Raw genomic sequence first — 10497 nt, forward strand, 5'->3', positions numbered from 1 at the left:
TTTAAAAGATTTTATGGGGTCTATCCATTCGGCCGAGCTTGTGGACCAATTCTCTAGGATTGTGACTTGACGTGATGAATCTTATATTAAAGGCTTAAGGTTGTGCTAGGCTTCTTTTGGGTATATGGAGTAAGCTATCCTAGTTCATTTTTTAAAAAGACTTGTCATGATTGTGGACTTTGCACATTTATCGTGTAATCTTAGTTTACAATCAGTCGTTTAATGATAGCTTAACTTACTCTATCTCAAAATTTAGTTTGTTTGGATTTAAATATCATAAGAATCAAAAAAGAAACAAGAGATAACACTTACAAAGGAAATTAAAACTCTTATTACGAATTCACTAAGAATTAAATGAAATGAATTACAATTAAAGGTGAGCACCCCAAATTTATAGCTTTTTTTTCAGGACTATGTACAAAAGATAGATATATCTTCCTTATCATTATCTATAAGGGTACAATTTACAAACTCAAACTCTTTATCCATATTTACATGCAATTGAATATCTCTATAGCAATCGAGTATCTCTAGAATCTTCTCAAAGTTGTGCTCTATCACTACAGGTAATGCCCACAAATCAAGCCTCTTTGTGTGGCAAATATATTGAGTGGTCCTCTTGGATTGTGTCATGCCATCTATCGAGTCACCTCCACATACCTTATAATCTATATCCTCTTAACAAGTCTAGTAACATTCTTGATGTGTCCAAGCAGAGCTGGCTATGGGAGTTGGGGCCCTAGGCCATTTAAAATTTGAAATTCCTTTAAAAAATAATAAAAAATATAAAAATTTTATTGGGGTCTCTTTTTTAATACTAAAATATTTATCATTAGAAATTTATTGGGGCCTCTTTTGGATAAAAAATATTTTTAATATTAAAATATTAAAATATTTTTATTGTTGAACTTGGCAAAAAAAATTTATTGAGCCCCTCTTTTAGGGAACCCTAGACATAAGCCTTAAGCCGGCCAGCCTTGTCCAAGTCATACTCCCATTATGTCCTAATCATCTATATCATCATTGAAACTCCTCCTCATCACCACATATTGCCTACATAGTGGTTGTGTGGCAAAGCCTTCTATCTTAATGGAAATAGAATAATCTCCACTCCGATGCACACCCTCCCCCATCGAATATGGCAATGACCTCATTGCCGTTGATACCCTATGCAAACTACCACACAAAGTCTTTCTCACCTTCCTAGCTAGCTATATCTTAGGCCGTCCTTAATTTCCGCTAGATTAGGAACTTTGTGCATCATGGCACTTCATTTGTCTCATTGCTCGATCTGTCGAGATTGCCTCTGCCTCTTTATCATAGGATGTGATCACCACCAGAGGGGCCTTCTGTGATATGGACCTCTGTATATCTTTTTGGTTTGTATGGTTAGCCTTTAAAAAGCTGACATGGAACAATGTATAGATCTTTAATTATGGAATGGGGCAAGACCAATCAAAGAAAACCTTGCCCACTTTCGCTAGCTAGTACTGATATGGTTCTTCATATTTTTTAATTAACCCGTTGTTCAACTTCCTGAAAGCTTTAAATTGCAAGGGGATTAGCTTAACCATAACCAAGTCATCTATCTAGAATGCTACCTCTCGTTGCTTCCAATCCACAAACTTCTTCATCTTCTTGGTGGCCTTGACAAGACAGGTTGGCATCTCGTCTGCCTTCTCTTGCCACAAGATTGCCATGTTGTTTGATCCCGAACTTCCTCTTATATATCTCGCCTCTATCGAGGTTGGTGTCAAGGGTTGTTGGTCTGTTGGGATTTTTCCTCAGTCTTCTTTCTTATATAGGTTGTATGGTAACTGTGCTATGTCCAAACAGTCTGGTCTAGTTGCGCTAATTGTCATTAACAAAATGGCATAGATAGCATTCCAACAATAATCACAACTAGAAATTATTAGTCTTTCCCGACAGTTAAAAATAGTTAAGACATATGGAAAAAACCGTCAACAAAAGTTTCCCAATGAAGTTCCCGACAGTTTTGGTCAATGCTGGCTAGAAAGTTGTCTTGCAATGGATAATTACCATTTCCCAGTAGTTTACATTATCCCTGTTAATGCTGAGAATGGGTAGTTTTTGTTGGCAATTTTCAAATTGTTGAGGAAAAAACCCATTATTAGTAGGAGATATCTGTCGGGAAAAGCCTTTAGTGGCTACTGCTAAAGGCTATTATTTTTTTGCTTATTGCCAGAGGTTTAAATTACTGCCAGTAATAAGCATCATTACAGGTGGTTAACAACTGTCAGCAATAGTTTTTTAATTTAAAAAATTATTTTTTACTAATTTGCTACTCTTTTTTTTTTTTGGCATTTACACTCTCTGTATCAAAAACAACAATCAACAATAGGGTGATCACCCACCAGGGCAAGGAAGTGATTAAATTCCATCACTCATAGGGTGGCTGAGTATTAATAAATAAACATAAAAAATATGAAGGATGATCACCCACTAACCAAAGGGAGCAATTTAATCCCATCGCCCATGGTGTACATATCTCTGATTTTGATAGAGGACATACTCGTAGTTATTTAGTTCCATAATATATACTTGAACTTTTGATGGAGTGAACTTACAAGGATGGAATTTTCGAAATGATTTAGATTAGTATATGTTGAGTAATCTATTAAGTTGTTCAAATTTTGATTTGATGAGAAAATAGGAAAATTCTGTTAAGTAATAATAACTAAAACAGTGTGTTAGGCTTAGTAAATGAGTGTAAAAATAATTGAGTAATTTATATATATATATCAATCGAGTAAATTAAATTCTTAATCAAGTACTAATTTGTCTTACTCAAGTAATAAAATAATATTTCATATTAGATCAAAGTGTTGGTTCTCTTAATTGAGTAAAAGACCTTATGTAATCGAGTAATTTTGTGATTAAATTCATATATTCGAGTAAAAATCTTTTATACTCGAGTAATATTCTTATTAGAAAAGTCTTAAGACTAATTTAAAGTAGGTATGTTATTTTAATCGAATGTATTTTGTTTGTAATCGAGTAAGTGTAAGTTGTGTAATAGATAATCAATTATAAATTTTAGAGTATCTGAGTAAAGATCAAATGTATTCGACTAAATAGACTTTTGTAATCGAGTAGATAATACAAGTTTCTAACAATACAAAATTATTTGATTATTTAATTTTTGTAATCGAGTAATGATTTATTTGTACTCGAGTAAATATTTTTTGTAATCGAGTATATATCCTCTAAAAATATGTCAAGTCTTTTGGATCATTTTTGTAATCGAATACTTGATATGTTAATCGAGTATATATATATATATATATTCTAGAAACACGTTATGTCTTTAGACCATTAATTTAATCGAGTACTAAAATTGTTAATCAAGTAAATATCTTAATGTACTTGAGTAAATATAGTTTTCTAATTGAATACGTATTGAAATTTTATATGTCAAAAATTTAATCGAGTGAAAGGCGGATTGTAATCGAGTAAGTCATAAAATAGTTGATTATAAAATATTTGTATTCGGATAAAAATTAAACTTAGTCGATTAAACACCACTTTGTACTCAACTAATACTTGATAGAATTTGAAAAATATAGTTGTTACAGAGTATTAAATTCGATTAGTCTTAAATTTTTAGAATATTAAATGCTTCTAAGACAAATTGAACATGAATTTTGTTACTTCTAACTGAATTTTGAGATGTTATTGAAACAAAAAGTGGCAGTTAAGACACAAAGAACGTTCTCTTACCTTGATGGATAGCTCAACAGAAGTATTAAGTGATAGAACACTAGATAAATGAGTTGAAACAAAGAACAATAGAATACTGTGAGCTTGAAAATGTCATATCTTCTCGAGATTTCAAAGTTTCAAATAAGTGCATTTCTGCTTACATCCATACAATCATTATGTTATGCTCAATCATTCTATTATGCCCCAATAAAGAAAAAAGCCTTAGTATAGTGAAACGATCTTGCGAAACATTGGGTAGGCCCATCATGAGGTGAGATCAAACCGAGTCAGGATGGGTTAAATGATTGAGGAAGCAATCTTGGATGAGTGAGGGTTACTCGGTAGTAGCCAGACATGTAAGGGTCGTGCTACTGCATGCCATGAGATAGGCCCTACCGCGAGCTTGTTGCTGCAAACAGTAAACCCTCACTCGCGAGCGGGGCATCGAGAAACCCTTACTTACGCATTCACTGCATTAAAAGCCTTATTTGTGCACACCATCCATGCCACGCGCACCAAGTGCCATGTGGACATGTTGGGTAAGAGACTTGCCACGCATTGAAATGATCAAGCTGACCTCTGAGATGCCCACTGAAAATCGTGGGTCTCCTATCACCTGTCAGTCTCATATCTTTCTATAAATAGGAAAGCCATCCTCCTTGTTTTTGTATGCTCACTACACCGTTGAAACTATAATTCTACTTCAGGCATGAGACTAGCTTAAGCATCGTAGGATCCGTAGGTGACCTCACCCATGCCCCTAACTGGTTTACTGCCTTATAGGTCTCTTATAATTCAGGAGGTTCTCTCATTACTACTCTTTTGTCACTCAAGAAACTCTTGTCACCTGCTATCAGCAAGTCTCTCATCACCAAGAGGGTCATGTGACTAAAGGTCACTCACGCATCATTAAGACGATGTCCCCTACTTAAAATTCATCATTGTATATTGGCAATAACAATTAGCTCCTTTTGTGAGAAATTGATTAAAAAGTCAAGAAAACTCACTTGTGATGCCCCAAACAAGTAGTAGTAAACATACCCTCTCTCTTGATGCTAAGACTCACTCACTCAGGTGGGATACCCTCTCTCATACATCATAACCCTCTCTCATGCATCTTCTAGTCACCTACTCACGTAAGGGTTTACCACCACCTCCTACCTCGTGAAAGGCTCTCCTACCAGGGATTCATCCATCACCCTTGTGAGAGACCCTCTCCCACCTCTAGAGAGAGATCATTTCTCTCCTCTAAAGGAAGGCTTTCTCTTATGTACCACAAGAAACCCTTTCCCACCTTCAGCCATAGACACTCTCCCATGTCCCACAAAAGGCTCATCCTTTTGGTCCCCTTGGCTTATTTAAGCATATTCCTTCAATGGTCTCCTGAGCAGAATATGAAGTTATGCAAAGGCAACATACGGAGGGAATGTTGGCAATTTGAGAAATGGTAGGGCTATTGCAAAACATGGTTCCTCACATTATACTGCTGCCAACATTGAAAAAATTTATCCCTAAATCGGTTCCTTTACAAGGGGCACTAAATACAATTCATATCAAGAGGCTACCTATGGGAAGGAAAATGGACGCCTTTTGCCAATTCTAGAGTATTTATGGCCACTCCACTAACAAATGTTAAAACTTAATGAATCAAATAGAAGCTCTAATTAGAGAAAGGGAACTGGCAGAGTTTGTGGACATGGAAGCCTAAAGGGATGAACAGACTAACTACCCTAAATGATAGGGGAACAATTCAAGGCGAGAAGAGTACTAAAAGAACAAAAGCTTTCTCGAAGAAACATGTTGCATTGCTTGAAAGCCTAAAGCCCACAAAAGAATTCAAAACTAGAACCCATTTGTATATTATAAAGAAGTATCATAGACAGATTAAATATCCTAACATTTATATATGTCATTCAATGATGCATGAATGAAATAACTTTCATCTTGTTATATTCCTTTTTTGTGTATTTTGTTTTTCAAGATAATGAATGCACAAAAAAAGGTCAAAACTCTTATAAACAAGCAAAGCCTAATATTGAAGCACATAATGTGTGAGAATGACCTAAGGACTTATTACTCAAAAAATCGAAGTGCAAAAGCATGAGAACGGTCCAAAAATCAAAACTCAAAAGTACAAGAACGATCCAAAAATTAAAATGCAAGAGTGATGAACATATTCACAAGTATATGAAATCATTCAAGTAATAAAGTATGAATAATATATCATTCCCACTGAGATTGTATATTAATTACCAAAATTGGTTAACTTTATTATTGTTTAAACTTGTAGCACCCCAAAATTTTCTTCAACTCTTATTTACAACATCGGTAGCAAATTAATTACAAATATACATTTTAGGGGCTATCCTATACACAACAAAGCATCAGTCAATCAAATCTGGCTAATCACAACATTTGACCCCTTGCTTACAACTCACTCCTAGAGATCTTTTCAGTCGGGATTGCGCTGTACATGTAGCCACCTAAGACCGACATGTCACAAACCCATCATCGACATCAGTTCCCACGCCTGGAATGATGTTAAAAACAAGGTAAACCAAAAGGCTCAGCAAATATATCAGAAATAAAAGGGGCACAATAGGAAATCAAAGCAAGATAGAGTTACATAACCCATTACATGAGAAATGACCATGCTATGATTTACAACACCATATGCTCATGTTATACTTTTTGGTATCATGCATCCAAGTATATCATGTACAACCATGCCATGCTATACCTCATTATGCCCCCCATGCCATGTTTCAAATTGGATCACACATAATGCTAGGCTTTACAACATTTGGCACCCATGCTATGATATAGACTTTCACAAATACACAGATGTTCACGTTACATGCATTAATGTGCACTCCACATGCCAAATGTATATGTAAATATGCCATGACATAATCATTTACTCACACAACACGCAATAATGTGCTCTCCACATGCCAAATACATATATATACATAAATGCCATGACATTATTGTGGACTATCGTCCACCCTCACCCTGGCTCAACCTAGGCGAGTCTAGCTAGTCGTAGCTCCCTCGGTTGTCCACCGAGTGTACAAAAAGTTGAATATCCCCGTCTTTCAAGTCTAGCAAGCCATGGCTATCGTCCACCGAGCTTATATAAAGTTAGATATCCCCGTCTTGCAAGTCTAGCAAGCTATGGCTCCCTCGATCATCCACCGAGCCTATATAAAGTTGGATACCCCCGTTTTGTCGACTAAACACCTTTCTCGTTTACATTGCTTTTCATGATGTATACCCCATGTTATGATTTACCTTATGTATGACACATGCTTATGCTCACAAAATGCAAATGGCCCTTAGGCTCACACATGTCAATATGTTCAACAATATCAAGTACAACATCATAACCCATAACCCTTATCAACCATACGTCGCCCTTGTGGGCATAGCAGCACACGCCTACCTTGTTCGAACATCACTGACACAACAATAGCAGTGCCCTCGCTCAGAGGTCGAGGGAACATACACCATCATATAAAAGCAACTTACTTGATACACATATAAGCACATAAATATCATGTCATGCATGAACACATGATTTCACATATTTTATGCAATCGCCCATACCATTTGACACAAAACAGTGGATGCTATACATCATTAAACCCATATTTGTATGATCTTGACACACTTATGGTATTAGGCCCCAGCCCAATACTTACCGGTCAACACGCTAATATTTCATATGATTCTGTGGTCAGGTTATGAACCCTTATATGGTGTAAGTATTTGTACAATTTCAGTTCCAGCATTAAGGACAACGCCCGTTATTAATCTCATTATTGATTGGTCTAAAAGATTCGGTAATATTAAAGATTAAACAGAGGTTGGTCAATTGACCGCCACCACCATATGAGACAATCATCTGGACACACCAGCTTTACCCCAACCACACCAAGTCTCCTCGACTCTCTAAGAATCTAGCCCTACATTGGTTCGGCATCATTCCCAAGGAAACAGAGCAATACAAAGTCTCGTGAAGGTTAGAAGTAAATGTCACAAGGAGTCTTTTATTTAACTTAAAACCATTGCCACCAAACTCACAAACAACTCACAAGTTATAAAATGGTGACCACACGTATTCACGAATTTAATATTTGGAACCAAATCAGGGTAAATAAGGGGATAAAAAACACAAAACGACGGGGACTTACATACGAATTAATGAGCGTGTAAAAAGGGTTTAGAACTTGCCTTTAGGTAGCAAATTCCAATCTTTCTGCACTCCTGCTACAAAATAACATTTTTACAGGTAGATAATGAGATCACGACCCAAATTAATTAAATTCAACCATATAAAATTTACAATTTACCTGTGTAAAGCTTTAATAATTTTTCCTACTTACCTGACTATCTTTAACTCCAAATTCCCTTAATTCCCTTCATTTCACTTAGATTTCTCCCCTTATTTATGCTGTTGTTCGAGCATTTCTTCTTCTCCAATTTGTGCTGCTATTTTGACTGAACTTAATTACACTGAAAATTGAGCTTAAATAGGCAAAAAGAATGGCGGTTCAGTGGAGGCCACGTGGCGGCCAATGGTTGCCCACCACCTTATCAAAACGACATTGTTTTGGGGCGCCCTTGGCTAGAAAATTTTAGCAAAATTCCTCTAGCGTGTGCCCACACCTGTGCCACCTGACCTGTCTCCCTCGCCCGTGACCATCCGTGCTACACATATCCTTACCCATGTTATGCACACAATTAATCTTAAAGTGACCCACAATTCATTTTCAGTATTTACACTTAACACCCACGATTTTTGATAATTAACATATACACCTATCCTATTAATACCACTTATACCGCATATTTCTGCAACCTTTTAGTTACACCCCTTTCCATAAGTGTAATAAATTCATAAATAGAATACCACATATTTGCAATTTCATAAATACCCTCAAATAAAATAATTTAAGTATCTTAATTACCCAATTCACTACTTGGCATTGCATTTCACAAAATTACAAATTTACATTCCATGTTGTCATTTTTTAGTATAAATTCACTAGCCCTAAAACACCTCGACGAGCTACCAAGAATCCCTCAATTAGATCTCCTAATAAATTATTTTCAATACTCAAAATTACATATTATTATTTTTTCCAAAATACCAAGATGTTACGAAACTATTTAGAAAAGTTGTAATTAAACTAAACTTAAATAAAATAGAACTAATTAATTTAATTTTAATAGATGATAAATTTAATTTTAATTTATCACTAGGGTTTTTTTAATTCACTTAAATCAATCATATTTAATTTATTTAACTAATAATTCAATTTTAATTATCTATACAATAGTTGAACAATCCTAAAGTAATTGATATTTTCTCCCAAGTGATATCAAATATATTAATTAATATTTATTATCTATTTTTTAATAATAATAATAATAAACATTAACCAATTCATTAAAATAAATGGTTATTCAATTTAATTCCGTACAACTCAAATCTTTACTTCCGTTCTAACTATTTTCTTATGGAATCTCTTATCTATGTCAAATCATGAAACTTTTCTTCCGGACTCATTCCATAACAATAAATTAATTAAATATTGGCTAGATATTTAATCATTTTAAAAATAATAAGAAATTATTTGCATAGATAAAGAAATTCAACTCAAACAAATATAAATTGTCAATATTCCAGTTTCATCAAAAACCCTAGTAAATAAAATTAATTCATAATAGATTTAATGGAGTCTAAAAAAATAAACAAAAGTTAATTCTCTCCTATCCAGATCTGTCTATCTAGATCTAAAACAGATTTGGAACGCTGCTTGGCCTTGCTTCCATCCGCTGCTTGCTTGTTGCACCTGCCTTGCGCCTTGCGGATGCCTGCATGTTGTTGTTGCGTGCGTCACCAAGCCGTGTAGGTTCTTGTTGACTTTTGCTTCCACCTCATCCGTCTATTCTCCCTTGTTCCGTCGCTTGAGATGTCATCTTTATAATAATAATAATCATAGGCCGCACCAGTCCTTCCTTCTTTTTATATTCGGCTGTACGAGTCCTTTTATTTTAATTTAATCCTCCCATGTTCGTTGCCTATTCTCCAATTTTTATATTCCTCTAATCTTTTAATCATCTTCTATTTTTTATTCTTTATCATTGAAAATTTTGATATTTTGATTTAACAAAAAAAATTAGTAAATTTAGTTAAATGATAGTGACTAAAACAATTAAATGTGATATGGAAAGCTTTTGAGAAAGTCAAGTTTTTAATCGAGTAAATTCTTCAAATTAGGTCAAGGTTTGATTCTTGTTAATCGAGTAATAATATTTTGATAATCGAGTAATTCAATAATCAAAAAAGGCTTATGTAGATTTTCCAATCTTTGGTTAATCAAGTAAAAGGATTATGTAATTGAGTAATGCTATGTTATTTCTAAAAATAATCGATTACAAATGTAGACTAAATTGTGTAAAAGATGAAGTACACTCGACTAAATAAGTCTTTGTATACGGGTACATAATTCAACTTTCTATCGAGTTAAAAACAATCGATTAATATATTTTATAATCGAGTAATGTTTAATTTATATTTGAGTAAATCATTTTTGTAATTGAGTATATTTTCTTGGAATTCTATTGGATTCTAAAATGTTTCTATAATCGAGTACATGATTTTGTAATCGAGTAAAGATCACTTTGTACTCGAGTAGATTATTTGTGTAATCGAGTAAACATATGTAAAAAATGAGCCAAGTCTCTGGGAATGTTCATATGTCA

This window comes from Diospyros lotus, chromosome 5 (genome assembly GCF_014633365.1).
Source record: "Diospyros lotus cultivar Yz01 chromosome 5, ASM1463336v1, whole genome shotgun sequence".
NCBI classification, from domain to species: Eukaryota; Viridiplantae; Streptophyta; class Magnoliopsida; order Ericales; family Ebenaceae; genus Diospyros; species Diospyros lotus.